The sequence below is a fragment of the Macrotis lagotis genome, chromosome 5 (assembly GCF_037893015.1).
Source record: "Macrotis lagotis isolate mMagLag1 chromosome 5, bilby.v1.9.chrom.fasta, whole genome shotgun sequence".
NCBI lineage: Eukaryota > Metazoa > Chordata > Mammalia > Peramelemorphia > Peramelidae > Macrotis > Macrotis lagotis.
Window position 1 is genome coordinate 75,193,075 of NC_133662.1, and position 15,965 is coordinate 75,209,039.

Genomic DNA, 15,965 nt, shown 5'->3' on the forward strand with positions numbered 1-15,965 from the left:
AGAGTCAGTCATTCAAAACAGAAGAGAACTGAGAGAGAGCTATAGCCCAAAAATACCAAGAAAAAGAGAATTCTAGAGGCAGAGGTGGTTATGGTATTTGTTAAATACACAAGTCAAAAAAATAAGGACTGAATTTATCATAAGAGATGGTTGACTGACTTTGGAAAATGCAATTTCAGTCAAGTGGTCAAAGTCAGAAGCCATGTTACAAGTGGTTGAGAAGGAGTGGGAAAGAGAAGGTGTGGAGGAAATCAATGTAGATTTATTTTTCTAGGTGTTAAGTTGCAAAAAAAGGAGGGATATAGCACTAGAATTTGAGGAAATGGTTGCATTAAGTATAGATTTTTTTTTAAGGGTCAGGGAGATCGTAGGTAACAGAGAAGGAAACAGTGGATAATGAAGGTTTGAAAATTAGAGGGGAGATTATTTTCAAGGGGAAAAATCTTGGAAAAATTGGAAAGAGGAAAAATTAAAGGCAAAAGTAGAGAGATTGTCCTTAGTAAATAGAAGGAATACCTCTTCTTTAAAGATTGACACAAAGGAGAGGATGAGTTGAGTGTTAATGTTGATGTATAGAATTGAATATTCTATGAATGAACTGAATCTGTATACTAAAGCAATGAGTCTTTTACTGAGAAATGTTGTTCATACTTGGTGCTAATTGAGAAATGGGACTTGAATAGGAATGGGAAACAGGAGAAGAAGAAGAGATTCAAGATACAAAGATGCAAAGTTGACTGGAAAGACAAGAGATTATGGTCAAAAGAATTTTACAGTTTTGGATCATGAATGTAGAATTATAACATTATTATCCCTGTAGAACAGGGGTTCTTAATCTAGGTACATGAACATAAATATGTGTATATATATATATATATATATATATATATAAACATGTATAATATAATTATATTTCAACATAATTAGAATCTTTTGTGATTCTATTTTATTTCATACATTTAAAAATGTTATTCTGAGAAAATATCTATGGGCTTTACTAGACTGATTAAGGGTCCTTGAAACAGAAAAAGGTTAAGAAATCTTTCCTACATCAGCAAGTTCCTTGAAGACAGGAAACATTTTTGTTTTTACTTTGTCACTACAATGCTTGGCACAGTGCCTAACATATAGTAATGTCACCAATGGGATTTGAGTCTCCAATTAAAGATAGAAATCAAAGGTTACTGAAAGACTAATTCACATGCTCCTGGGATTTTAAAATTGCTCAGAATTTTATTACAAATTATTACAAAGTCAACAAGTTAAAACTCCTAGAAAAGCAGTAAGCACTTTGAGGATAGGCTAGGTGAAGTTTGAGTGAGTGAGGGTGAGGGAGAAGAGAGAGAGAGAGAGAGAGAGAGAGAGAGAGAGAGAGAGAGAGAGAGAGAGAGAGAGAGAACGAGAACAAACACACCCTGGCCATGTGGCATGGGGGCCTATGGTGAACCACCAGGGTCTAGCATGGGAGTTCATTGCCTAGGAAGGAAAGAGAGATAAAGACATCCTACAGGGTAGAAGACAGAGTCAAGAAGAAGCAAGAAGGGGTGGCAATTCCTCTTAAATACATTTCTGTAGTAGGTTGGACAAGGGGAGGCACTTCTAAAGAAAGACTTCTAAGTTCAACACATCATTTCCTATCACACTAGCATCAATGGGCAAGGTCAAGTAATTGGGAACTAGAAGTTGGGTGAAGAAGAATGGGAAGACAGGATACCAAACAATAGGAGTCAGTTTACATCTCAGGAGCAAACAGCCTTTCACACTTAACAAAATTTAACAGCATTAAAGATTACAGAATTTCTTTTTAATTATAAATTTTCTATATTCATAATTCTCTGCTTCAGTCAATGCTTACTATTTGCTTATTGATTGATTGGAAGGCTAGGGACTCCTGATGAGACAAAAAGTAGGACCATCCCTGAGAGGACATCAATATATATTCTGAAGAGTAAGGGAAGGGTAAAGAGGAAGACTATGAGCCAGACACTCAGCTTTTTGAGAAAGGTGAGAATGACCCAAGAATTGATCCCTGTCACCAAAATCTAGATAGAGTAAGATGGATAGATAAACATAAAGTGAACATGAAAGAAAGTTGCAGAGAGTGGGGCAGAAAGAACAGACATGAGAGAAATTATATATAAATTAATGGTGAGCATGGTCAAGAATTTATCACAGAGGAGAGATAGGGAGAAGTCAGGTTTCCATGACTCAGGATTGTGAAAGAAATGTGTAATACACAAAGCAGTCAATTTCCTCATCTGTAAAATCAAGACATCAAACTGGATTTCCAGGATCCCTTCCAAGTTTTCCATTCTATAACTCTGATTAGGAATTTCCAGTCAGTTTCTTTGCAGAGGAATAGGGCAGGAACTAATTTTCATAGGACCTTTGATTTGCTTATTGCAAAAGGTTTCCAAACTGTGTTCTCAGAATGTTTCCCTTCACTTATTAAGTGCACATATAATCCAAGTTAAGGAAATTGCTTCATAAAACAGATGGATGGAGATTTCCTTTGAAGTTGAACAGGTGGTGTCCACAGCATAGTGACTCTTATGGTAGGGATAGACAGGAAAGCACATTATTTCCCAATTGCTTACTTAATGATAATATAATTACCCAGGTCTTCCTTTTCTTTCCCTTCCCACCCCTTATTCAATTGTGATTGTTGTCAGTCCCAGGAATTTTCATTTGAGCTTCTGGATGGAGATAAATACTAATTAGCATAAGTTGTCATTATTTCCTGAAATAAGAAATGAGAACCTATCTTTCAGTTAAGTCAACATAGAATCCTAGATTTAGAGCTGGAAAGGACTTCAGAAAGAATCTGGTAATACTAAGGCATTTTGCAGATGAAGAAGGGAGAGACCAAGAAGGCAAGCAGAGCAATCAGAATCCATAATCAGAATGGAACAAATCATTATACTTCTTACTAGGCTATTTGAAAAATAAGGAGAAACCTTATTGACACATTTCACAACAAGGGTATTAGAACAAAGGAACAGGTGCTAATTAGCTATTATAAGATTCCCAGATGAAAATTAATCAATGTTGCACTGTAAAATGTCACCTGTGATGATAATTAGGGCATACCACTCACATGTGTGCAAGTCTAGAAGGAAAGCTATATTAAGGGTTAAGGATAGGGCTAAGTCAGTTGGGAAAAAAACAAATCCTATGGCAAAAGGAGAAAGCAGTGTGCTATAGGACATTATAACAATTCTTTCAGAAAACTTAAGGGTTTTTATGTTGAATAAGTATTTGCTAGCATTGGTGAGAAGTTACTCTAATGTTCATTATACCATTTGGATATAATATTTTTACTCATCACATTATAAAACAAAGTACGTTATATCATTTTGAGATAAAAGATTGTACAAAAATTTATAATGTTTCAATAAATTATGAAACACTGTAATATATTTTGTGCCTTGATAACCTGGTTTAGGATCTTTAAATATGTGATTCAGTAGAAATTAATAATTAGTCTAGATGATCTAGAATGCATCTTTAATCTTAAAGCCTGATTATTAATTTCTAATATTTAAAAAAAGTCATCCTTCTTTGGATAACCTTGATTGACTAACATTCCTTTTCTTAAAACAGAACTTCATATAGAGAATAATAATGTCATCACAAAATCTTTATCATATTTACTTAAATATTCCTTTAGCATTTTGAAAAGCTAAAAAAATCTTCATTCTCATAGGAGCATATAACTGATAGCAGATGCCAAGGTTATGCACTAGCCCAGTTGGCTATTAGAATTTAGAAAGTTGTAAGCAAAAATGGCATAAATATATATTATTTTTTATACTTATCACCTGACATGCTTACAGCAATCTACTATAAGGACCAGGGACATAAGAAAGAAAAAAAATATTTTCCTTACTAAATGTCAGTTTCTAGATAAGATATGTGGATGGTCAAATTCTTTGAGCCAGATTTTAATTATGTCAGGTGAAAAATTTGCAAATACCATGTTTGGGAAACCTAGTTAAGAAAATATAGTCTTAGAGCTAACTAAAAAGCTGTTTTTCCAGCTTTTCTCAATAAGCCTATTACCCCACTGGGTTGCTAGTTTCAAAGGTTATTTTGAAGTGATTTTCCGGTGGAGAGCTTCTTTTTAAAAATTATTTATTTATTTTTAAGTTGTATTTATTTAAGGCAATGGGGTTAAGTGACTTGTCCAAAGTCACACAGTGACAGATTTAAACTCAGGTCCTCCTGACTCCAGGGCTGGTACTCTATTCACTGAACCATCTAACTGCCACTGGTCTCATAGGATATTAGTTCAACATAAACTTCCTTGATAACTAGATTCAGACTCAGAAAGAAGACTAATTTTCAGTCTCATGAGGTCTTTAATGGCAAATTCCCATGATTAAGAGTGATTTCAGCTCTAAAGGATCAGAAAGATTCCATGTAGTTTCACACTTACACACACATACACAGAAGACCCAACTGATTCTATCAGTTGTTGCACATAACTGTGCTTAAGAATGAAATATAATAAACAGAAACTTGGTATGTAAAAGTACAGTCATTTCAAAATGCATCTAGAACCCAATTTTTTAAATAAAAACAAATTGTTTATAGTATATATGCTTAGTTATTAACCATGTTTATATGCACAAATACAAACCATTGCTTTCAGAATCCCTTTAAACAATGAGAGCACTTTCAAGTGACTTTAAAATAATTTCAACAGGTGTTTCAAATTCCAAATGAAACAAAACAGTCATAAAGGAAAATCAGATTTCCAAATAGGTGATATGTGGCTTATTGCATTTGACTAAGCATAATATTTTCTTTTTTATTTTATCAATATTTTATTTGTTTACAATTATATACAATAGAACTTTCTACCCATAATTTTTTGGTAAGGTTTTGAATTTTACACTTTTTCTCCCACCTTCCCTTTCCTCTCCCTTCCCCTCCACAAAAGGCAATCTGATAATCTTTACATTGTTTCCATGCTATGCATTGATCAAAATTGAATGCATTGAGAGAAAAAACTATCCTTGAGGAAATAATAAAATATTAGAGATAGCAAAATTAGGTAGTACATAAGACAACTTCTTTTTTTAAGTTGAAGGTACTTTGGTCTTTGTTTAAACTCCACAGTTCTTTCTCTGGATACAAATGATATTCTCTGTCACAGACACCCTAAAATTATCCCTGATTATTGAACTGATGGGGTGAGCAAGTCTGTTAAGGCTGATCACCCCCAATTTGCTTTTAGGATGTATAATGTCCTTCTGGATCTGCTCATCTCATTCAGCATTAATTCATAAGCATGATATTTTCATACTAAAATCTTACAAAACCCTTATAAAAGTTGATAAAGTAACATAGTTATTTTAAATAATTTTCCCCACAGAATTTAAGTTTCTTTCTAATACCATCCAAGTTGTAAATAGCTGTACAAAAGTTTACTAACTTGTGCAATATAACCAAAAAAATTACTCAAAATTTGAAATAACCCTCTTATTTATGTGACCCCAATTCAGTTAAAGACATTTCCAGATTTCTGTATGCAAAAAAAGGTTTTTTTGTCATAAAGGATATTATAATATACTATTCACATTTAAAAACCTCACACCATAGATCTCCAAAAGAATTTTCAAAGTTCCAGCATCTCATTCAGCACAAAATCAGTTATGCTGAAAGAGCTTCACAAAGATTGGGTAAGATTTATCCTTTGCTATCCTTTAACCTCTAATATGTGTTTGTGTGTTAGTATGCAAAAATATGCATGTGTATATATGTATGAAAATATATAGTATGTATATGAATATATACGTGTGTATCTACAGAACAGAACAAAAATCTACATCAAAATGGCAAAATCTAACAATGGGACTTCAAATATACAAGTTCTCCAAGAGCTCATTAATTAAATAAAATTAGACAAAATAGTTGTTAATACCAGATTATTGTACTGAATTAGCTTACAAAAAGTAAAATTAAAATCACATACAAGCTTATCTTAAACAAAGTGCGAAAAAAAATCTCATTGTCCTTATTTAGTCTTAAAGCAAAAACAAATCTTTAAAATTTGGATTTAACAAACTCAAATTGTCCTAAAGTATTTTTAGCAAATATCTTTAGGAAAAAATAAAGTCATTAAGTACACCCCAAGGATTTACAACTATATATTTCCATTTTAAAATTACAAGATTTTCTTTGTACTTTAGTTAATAATCTTAAGAACTTTATAAACTATAACCAAAATAATTTAAAATAAGTTTCTTTTTGTATAGAAATATAGGTGATAGAATAGTGACTGTTTTTCCAAATCAGGTAATGATGTCCTTTTAGTAGGGGAAACTGGCACACATTTCACTAATTGAAAAAAAAAAGCCAGGACATGATTATTATACAATAAGTTATATCGGGGCGGCTAGGTAGTGCAGTGGATAGAGCACAAGCCTTGGAGTCAGGAGTACCTGAGTTCAAATCAGGCCTCAGACACTTATTAATTACCTAGCTGTGTGGCCTTGGGCAAGCCACTTAACCCCATTGCCTTGAAAAAACCTAAAAAAAAACTAGAATTGGACAAATGGAAATGCATGACTTTGGGAGACACCAAGATTCCATCAAAGTAAAAAAACTGAAAAAATAAAAGAAAATGTAAAGTACCTCCGAAAAAAAACGACTGACCTGGAAGTAGATCCAAGAGAGGTAATTTATGAATTATTAGTCTACCTGAAAACCACAATCAGAAAAAGAGCCTGAACCATATCATGCAAGAAATTATCATGGAAAACTGCTCTCCTATTCTAGAACAAGAAAATAAATAGTTTTGATCACTCCCAAAAAGAGATTCTAAAATTAAAAAATTCTAAGGACTATTGTAGACAGATTTCAGAGAGAGGGAGGGAGGGAGGGAGAGAGAGAGGGAGAGGGAGAGGGGGAGAGAGAGAGAGAGAGAGAGAGAGAGAGAGAGAGAGAGAGAGAGAGAGAGAGAGAGAGAGAGTTAGTTTTGTATGAACTTAGACCTTTTCCTATTCTAACATTCTATGATTCCATATTTCATAAAGGCAAATCTATTTTCAAATGTAAACATTTCATAAAAACCCTAACATTTCACCTATTTAACAATCTTACTGTGCATACCACCCCAAGAACATAGAGGTACAATAAAACAGTTAAAATAGGCATAACAAGTGCATATTAACAAGAAAAACTCCCAGTTCTTACTCATGATTATTTGCTCCTTCTTCACATAAAATTCCTACAAAATTATCTGTTTTTCAAATTTACAGAATCAATTCATCAATCTGAATCAATCAAAAAGAAGATAAGAGGTAGTGAAAGGGTCTGCAAAGGGAAGGCAAGCTTAAGGGAACCATGAAATGATACCTATGAAAAAGAATGGAGGAAGAAAACCTACAAAAAGCACAACAATTTGAGGCTGTTTGGTTTTTGGGCCTTATAACTAAATGTCCTAAACATAAACTTCGATTTTCAAGAAAAGATTAAATTACCTAGGTACATGTAGGGGAATATATAATGTCTTTTAGAATTTCTAGCAATAGTAGTCATGATGATGAAATTTTTGGTACTTTAAATAAGCAACAGATTAAATCAAGTTAATCATTACAGGAAGCACACATGTTCATTTTGGCATTTAACTAACCATTTCAGTGAACTGAAGCAGGACCAGAATTACTTGAAAGAATTAAATGTTCCTTCCAAAGCTCCAAATTTACTTCCCTGGAGTGAGGAGCCAAGAGAGAGAATCTGGTTCATTATTTTTTCAGGAAGTAAATTTAAAAAATTAAAGCAAGCAGATATTTCTTTTTTCTAAGACTCCAGAGAGTTTTAAAAGTAAGAAAAATTCTAATCACGAATACAAAAGCATTTTTTCTGAAATGTATTTTAAGTTTCCTCTGCCTTTTTAATCAGAGAATGTTGATTATATAACCTGTTTCTTGCATGTGGAGATAATGGTCACTTTCTTTGCATCAGTGGCCCAGGTTTTTGGTTTGCCAGTTTATTTCCCAAATCTCCAAAACAATCTTGAGCCCTCAAAGTAGAAGTTTGGATGAATAAGACAAGCCCTTACATTGTCTATAAAAGTATAGAAAATTAGAGCTCATAATTTACTGATAGAGGGAATTACCTGGTGAGAAACCTTCTTCTCTGAAAATGAGAGTATTAGAGAGTTTCCCAGAGAAGTGACATGTTAAGAGACTTGCCCAAGGTCACACAGCCATTATGTGACAGAATCAGGACTTGACCTGGGTCCTCACATAACAGAGTGTAGATTTAGTCCTGCCAGATTTTAAGATTTGATGAAATTTTCACTGTAAACATTTGTCCATTTTAAAAAGTGCCATGTTTAATTTATGTCAGATTAAAGGGAAAGTATTGATGACTTTTTCTTTGTTGTTGAAAGTAACATTTAGAAAAACCTAACTTGAGTTTAAAGAATTTAGAATTTAGGAAAAACCCATAGTCAAAACCTCATGATTTTTGTATTTTTTTAAACAGTCTATAATAAAACTCATTAGGTATTTCTTATTTGACATTCTTAGATATTTCTATTTGACATTATTTCTCCAAGTACCAAGAAGGAGGCCCTGTGTACTTGTTTTACCAAGAAATTAATATTGATAGCAATTATATGACAAGAAATTTTAAATGAAGGGAATATGCCAGCTACAAACTTTCTTATATATAATAAATTTGTGTGTTGAGAGTTCTGGACTCTTATCTTCTTATCTTTCCCCTATTGGAAAACCCAAGAAAATGAATGGTATTTTCCTATAAGTGATAGATGAGATTGATAACTAAAAAAATTGTTGTTCAGTCATTTGATTCATGTCCAATTCTTTGTGACACTGTTTGAAGTTTTGTTTGCAGAGATTCTCTAGTGACTTTTCATTTCCTTCTCCTCATTTTACAGATGAAGAAACTGAGGCAAATAGAGTTAAGTGACTTGTCCAGTGTTACACAACTGTTAAGTGCCTGAGACTAGATTTGAACCCAACTCTTCCTGACTCCAGGCTTCCTGACCTAGCTGAAACTAGAGAAAAGAAAAAGGATTAGAGTTAGAGAGGAATGGTGGGGCTTTTTCTAGATGTTGGGTACTTTGGAATGAACCCTGGCTCTGGAGACAGTTCTCTGATACTTAACACCTGTATCACCTTGGACCAATTACATAGGCTCATAGATCTAGAGTAGGGAGGTACCTTGCAGACCACTTAATCTAATTCTTTCATTTTGCAAATGAGGAAACTGAGACCCTGGGAAGTGACAGAATTTGCCCAAGGTTATACAGGAGTTTGAACTCTAGGTCTCTGAATTCAAGATAGGTCTCCTTCCACAATCCCACACTGCCTCCCTCTATGGGCTCCAATTCCTTCATTTATAAAATGAGAGGTTTTTTTGTATTATCTTTGAGGTCCTTTCCAGATGTAGATCTGTGGTCTAATGATCCTGTGGATCTAGAATGGTTTTTCATCCTTTTTTTGTATCATAGACCCCTTCTCAGAATCTTGTTTTTAAATACATAAAGTGCATAGATTTTGTGTATTATAGGACCAATTACATTGATAAATAGTAATCAAAATATTTTTTTAAATAAATATCAAGTTCGTGATTCAGCCATTCTGTGGAGCAATTTGGAACTATGCCCAAAGGGTTATAAAACCATGCATACCTTTTGACTGAGCAATACCACTACTAAGTCTGTATCCCAAAAGAGATAAAAAAACAAAAAAGGAGAAAGACCTAGATGTACAAAAATATTTATTGCAACTCTTTTCTGCTCTTGGAAATGGAAATTGAGGGAATGCCCATCAATTTGGAGAAGGGTTAAACAAATTGTGCTATGTGAATATGATGGAATACTATTGTGCTATAAGAAATAATGAGCATGATGCTCTCAGAAAAACCTGGAAAGACTTATATGGGTTAATGCACAGTGAAATATACTGTCTACAAAGTAACAGCAATATTTAAAGATGATCAGCTGAGAATGATTTAGCTATTCTTAGCAATGTGATGATCCAAGACAATTCTGAAGGACTTAGAATGAAAAGTGCTATCCATCTCAAGAGAAGGAACTGATGGTGGCTGAATACAGTTTGAAGCATACTTTTCTTTCCTATTTCTTGAGGGGATTTTCTTTTTTGGTCTATATATTTTCTTTCTCAACATGACTATTATGGAAATGTTTTGTATGCATAGGCAATATGGAATTGTTTTCCTTTTCAGTAGGATAAGGGCAGAGGGAGGAAGAAAAGGAGAAAATTGGAACTCAAAGTTGCGAAAATAAATGTTAAAAATTGTATCTGGAGAAAAAATAAAATACTAAATAAACTTAAAAAAACTAAAATAAAATGTCAAGTTCAGGAATCTCTTTTAGGAACTTCTGAAGTGCTAGAGACTTCAACTTACCTTAGAAACCAGTAGAACAGGAAGCCATACCACAAAGCTGGGAAATTTTTAAAAGAATTTCAGAAAATTTAAGTGAGAGGGGGAAAATAAAAGCCACTGTCTTCCATCCAAGCTTAATTGGCAGAGAGCAAAAAGCCAAAATAAGTTTCTCTCATCCCATCCTCCCAGAGGATGATTTATATTTGCTATACATGACAAGAGAGTTACAACTTTCAGGCTAAAAAGTTGCTTATTCAGGGTTTATACTTCGTTTTTGTCCTTTCTTATAAAATAATAAATAAATTAATAAATGCTTATTGCTTTAATTAGCTTTTTCTGAGCTTCATTTTCACTGAATCCCTCACAGAAAACTTTCATAATAAAAGCAAAAGAAAAAATTATCAACACATTGAAAAAGTATGACATCATATACAGTGTTCCTTATTCATAGGCAAAGGAGGAAAGAGAAGTATCTTCTCATATTGCTTACTTGAGACCAAAATATAAAAATTATTTATAAAAATACAATTTTCCTTGGTAATATTGTGAATAGTGTGCTAACTGGGGGTAGGGAAGGTAATTATTTTGGAGTCTGCCATACAAGAAGTTCCCCATGCTTATAGCCTGAAAAGAGCTATAAAATAAAAAAAGAAATAAATCCTCCTATTATACTCAAACTTTTTCTATTGAAATGCAGTACAAGGCTTGCCTGGGAGCTTCTATTGAAGCTTATGTCCTTCATTTGCAGTAACTGAGAAGGGGTCCATATGTTTCTCTGACATGGAAAAGGTTAAGAACTTCTGCCCTAAAAGAAGAAAAATGTGAATGTTGCCTGGCATAGATGACTCAAGTGGAACATACTGACAAAATATTGAGCAGAGAAAGTGAAAACTGCTGCAACATAGTTTCAGAGGGTATGCCTTTAATAAATGAAGTCTATTCTAATGCATGAATATGTGGGGGCACCATGCAATTATTTTAGGGGTATGGAAAATCTAATGTCAAGTTACCAATACCACCAGAGGTGAAGGTAAAAAATTAAAAAGTAACTTCAAAGATCTGAAACATCATTTAGGATAAGGAGACAGTCATTAAAGTAACAATGACCTTAGAGTGTCAGAATCACACATAATAAGCCCAAATGTCAGAGGACCCTTAGCTGAGAAGCTAGGATTTCAGAAACTTAGGCTATCTGAAAAGAAGGAGTAGCTTCCCAGTTACTTACAACTAATAGTGTTCTTCAGGGAAGGAAAAAAACACTCAATTAAGGAGAATTGTTCTTAAGAGATACAAGAGAATGAGGGAGATAGAGGGAGAGAAGGCAGTTGGAAATGAAATGAAAGTTGGCCAAATGGACTTGGCCAGATTTTAGTAATCGAGATGAGGGAAGTGCTAGCCAAACAAATCCAACTCTAGATAGCTGTACTATCTAGATAACAATAATATTTTTTTAAAAGAATGATTTTTAAAAGATTATAATATACTATAGTATATTATAAATATTTATTAATATAGAACTTTAAGATTTAGAAAATACCTTACAAATATTATCTAATTTTATTATCCACACAATAACTCCAGGAAATAGACATTTATTGTAATTGTTGTTGTTGTTGTTGTTGTCTTTTTACAGAATTGGAGAACAACTTGTAGGAGGCACTGTAGGAACTCAGATTTTCCTAACTCCAGGCCCAGTGCACTGAACTTCTACCTATTGCATCACTTTTTGCCTTTGTCTTATCTTGTATGCACCCCCTTTCTCTCCTTAGACTCTGCAAATTTTTACCCTGGTGCAGACCCTCATTAAATCACATCAGCATCTTCTGGTTGGTTTCCCTGCCTTAAACTTCTCCTCACTCCAGTCCATCCTTCATATATCTGTAAAATTAATCTTCCTAAAGTGCAGATGTGACTAAGTCAATTTAACCTTAAAAAAACTAAAAATTATACTATGACTTTTGGGACATTCAGTAATTTTACAATTTAAAAAAAGAATTTAAAAAAGCTTAAAATTACATAAAATAGGCAGTTAGGTGGCACAGTGGATAGAGTACCAGCCCTGGAGTCAGAAGGACCTGAGTTCAAATCTGCCCTTAGACACTTAATAATTGCCTAGCTGTGAGACCTTGGGCAAGTCACTTAACCTCATTGCCTTAAATAAATAATTTTTTTAAAAAAGTACACAAAATGCCCAAATCCATTGGTATGAGGCAAAACTGAGTTAGGTATTTTTGCTTTGTTGAATGTAGTTGAACCCCAACTAAATTAATAGTCAAAATGCAAATTTATCCACATGAGGATCCTTTGACTGAAAATTCTTTACACTTGTAACTTGTTTTGTTGACATATACACTGTCTGAATAGCTATCAATGAATAAGTAGTTGGCAAAAAACAAAACAACATAGAAGTTAACAGTCCTGGGCAAAATGGAAATATCTTTTAAAGGTATATCTTTAATTGAAGATATGGCACAAATTCTTATCTCTATATCTTGTGTTCTTATATCTTTCAGAGAATCTTTTCCATTTATCAATTCTCTTGACCAGTTTGGGTCAACCAGGATTTCTAACCATTTCCTGAAGTCTTCCCTCTGTATCATCTTGATTTTGTTTGAGGTTTGCTTCTTCCCCTCCCTCATAGATGAAATGATTTGAAGCCTCATTTTTCTTCTATTTTTTTATTTCTAAAGTCTATTTTGTAATCTCTATTTTGATAGAATAGTGGTTGTCAGTAATTGCTTGTTCAGTTAAGATTATTTTTAACAGGTTAAGTAATGTCTCCTGAAGGTTGAACTCAGCAGAGAAAACTTGACCTTTTAAGCAGAACCATGACTAGGATGGAATATTCAGGACCTTGCCCCAGTACAGAAAACTTTAGAAGATACAAGCAACCTTGCAGGTGGCATTTCCTCCCCTGTCCACCTGACTGCTGCTGTTGGGCATTGCCAGTCTTACTCACCAGTACATTGTGTCTCCTTGACTCTCCCTCTAGCACCTTTTGCCAAGTGGAAAATTTTATTTGTTATGCTTCCACTTTTAAATTAAAGGAGAAAATAATTATATTCATATGAGAGCTAAAGGGTTAGAAAGTCTGATTCTTCCATGTAGGTCTATCTATTTCTAAGGCAAGGAAGGTAACATATTGGGAAAAAAAAGTTGGTCTTGGAATCAGCAGTGTTGGGTTTGAATCCTGGATTCTGTGACTTTTCTTTTTAGCTGTATAATCTCAGACAAATCATTCAACTTCTCTGGTACTCAATTTTCTAATCTGTCAAATGAGGATAATAATACCTATTCACCATATTATGATGAGGAGCAATGAGATAATGTATGCAAAATACACTGTCAGGCTTAAGCATTATATTAATGTCAGATGTTATTTTTTTTAATGAAATCCTTATTCTCATTCTCCATATTTCTCAATTTTTTTGTCCTTTATATTCTTCTTTGCTGTCTCTGTCTCTGTATGGTCAGGCAGTACATACCAGAGAAGTAATTGTTCTTTCACTTCAGATGTTCCTGGTTTTACCAACATAAAGGTTAAAAAGAAATCTTCTGCATTTATGTCTCTCTCCTTATGGAATCTTTTTGGGATTATTTATAAGGACTGGTTATAAGAGCAGCTATCTATTTCTTCTATGTTAGGGAGACTGAACTTCCTCTCCCAACACATACTTGGTAAACTAGAACGGGGAGCCAGGATATAACTATCAAGATTCTGGGGGTAATCCGGGGCGGGGGTAGTAATATTCTAATACTTTTGCCTCAAGCTCTCACTGTTCCCCTATATCAATTGCTCAGTCTTTGGGGAGAATAGACTCAAGATTAGAATTGCCAGAAACATCACCACCATTGGGTTCACTTTGTATATGACTTTGCCATCATAGGAGTCTCTTTTTCCCTTGAGGGACACAACATTTAGCATCCTGGCTACGTTAATGGCTTCACTAACTTCAGCAGGGCACTCCTCAGAACTGACTCCTTTCTAGGCTTAACTGATGAACCTCTGGTAGCTCTTCCAGACTTCCTGAGATCTCACAAAGCCCTGTACCAAAGGAAAAGAATATACCAATAGAGGTGTTCTCATCCCAGCTATGGGCTTGCCTAGGAGGCCATGTACTCATGGTCATGGGGTGGCCCAGAAGGGGAGATTTAGCCTGTGATTTTTTTGTATGCATGCTCAGTTCTGGTACCAAATAAAAGACTTTCTGAAATCACACAGTCATCCAAAAGAAGATAAGGCCCTCTTTTAAGATGTTAAGGTGGCAAATTCCTCAGGTTACCATGTAGATTGTTATCAGGCAGAGCAGAAGGTGAATGTTCCAGGGTTTGGACTGTGTGTATATGTGTGTGTGTGTGTGTGTGTGTGTGTGTTTGTGTGTGTAGATATAGATAGATATAGATATATAGATATAGCTATATGATATATACACACAAATATACATACATATATGTATATACATGTTATTATATAAGGTGTGAGTAGGCATTAAATATACACACATGTGTATATATATGTATCAGAGAGAGGTTTTGACATATATAATATATAAAATATGTTTATATATGTATGAGAGAGGAAGAGTAATGTAGGAAATGAGGATATTTTCAGTGAATGTAAAAATATATCAGTGTTTTTATTATATAGGGACTGGTTATAAGAAGGTTATATAATTATATACAAAGAAATAAGTGGTTTAGTTTTTAGAGTCAAGATCCCTGAAATTTTCTTCTTTTTTTCCCCTTACCATCTCAGTTCCTGAGTCCCTGAATAGGATCATTAATTTAGAACTGGAAAGGATCCATTGGATAGAGGAGGAAGCTGAAACCCAGAAGAGTGAATAAGTTTTCCAAGGTCAAATAGATAACAGTAATAGAGCTAGAATTTGAACCCGAGCTCTTCTGACTGTGTCAAAGTACCCTTTCCACTAACCAGATGGTGGTTGTGTCTACTATCTCACAGACTAAAAGAATGGAGAGTGATATTGCTACCTCCCTTGGGGATGCTAATGGACTACCAGTTACAGCATGGTAAAAATAAATCCTGCCTTTTGTGCAAGAGGGACATACTGATTCCTATTCTCATTTATCAAAGAACTGAGCATTCTGACTAAATCATGGATGAAGATGGCATAAGTTTCTGGCTATTCCAATGAACAAGACATTCCACTTCTCAGTTTCTGGCATTTTCTCTAACTGTCCTCATACCTGAAAATCTCTCCCTCCTCTACTCTGATTATGGACCTCTCCTGTCTTCCTTTAAGTTCCAACTCAATTTTCACCTTCTACAGGAAGAGTTCCCTAACCCCTCTTAATTCCAAGTGCTTTCCCTCTTTTCATCATTTCCTAATCATTCTGTATTTGTTTGCTGTTATTTCTCCTATCTTATTGTAAGCATCAAAAGGTCAGGGACTGTCTTTTGCCTCTTTCTTTATCTCCATTGCTTAGCACAGTTCCTAGGACCTCGTAGGCAATAAATAAATATTTATTGCTTGATTTCAGGATCAGTAATTTTTAATAAAAAGAAAATAAAAATCTTTGGGCCCTGGAGTGGAAAACACATATACTTTAATAAT

The 15,965-nt window shown here is 34.1% G+C and overlaps 1 protein-coding gene across 2 annotated transcripts in view; it reads left to right on the plus strand.

Moving 5' to 3' along the window:
- Positions 1-15,965, plus strand: part of PRSS35 (serine protease 35) — a 121,839-nt gene that overhangs the window by 52,741 nt on the left and 53,133 nt on the right. Inside the window, exon 3 of one of the 2 annotated variants that reach the window (XR_012468480.1) lies at positions 11,138-11,429. The exons of the other annotated variant lie outside the window; for it this stretch is intronic. The gene's annotated coding sequence lies outside the window, so the exon portion shown is untranslated. Of the gene's footprint in view, positions 1-11,137; positions 11,430-15,965 lie in introns of those variants that run through there. 2 annotated transcript variants of the gene reach the window in all.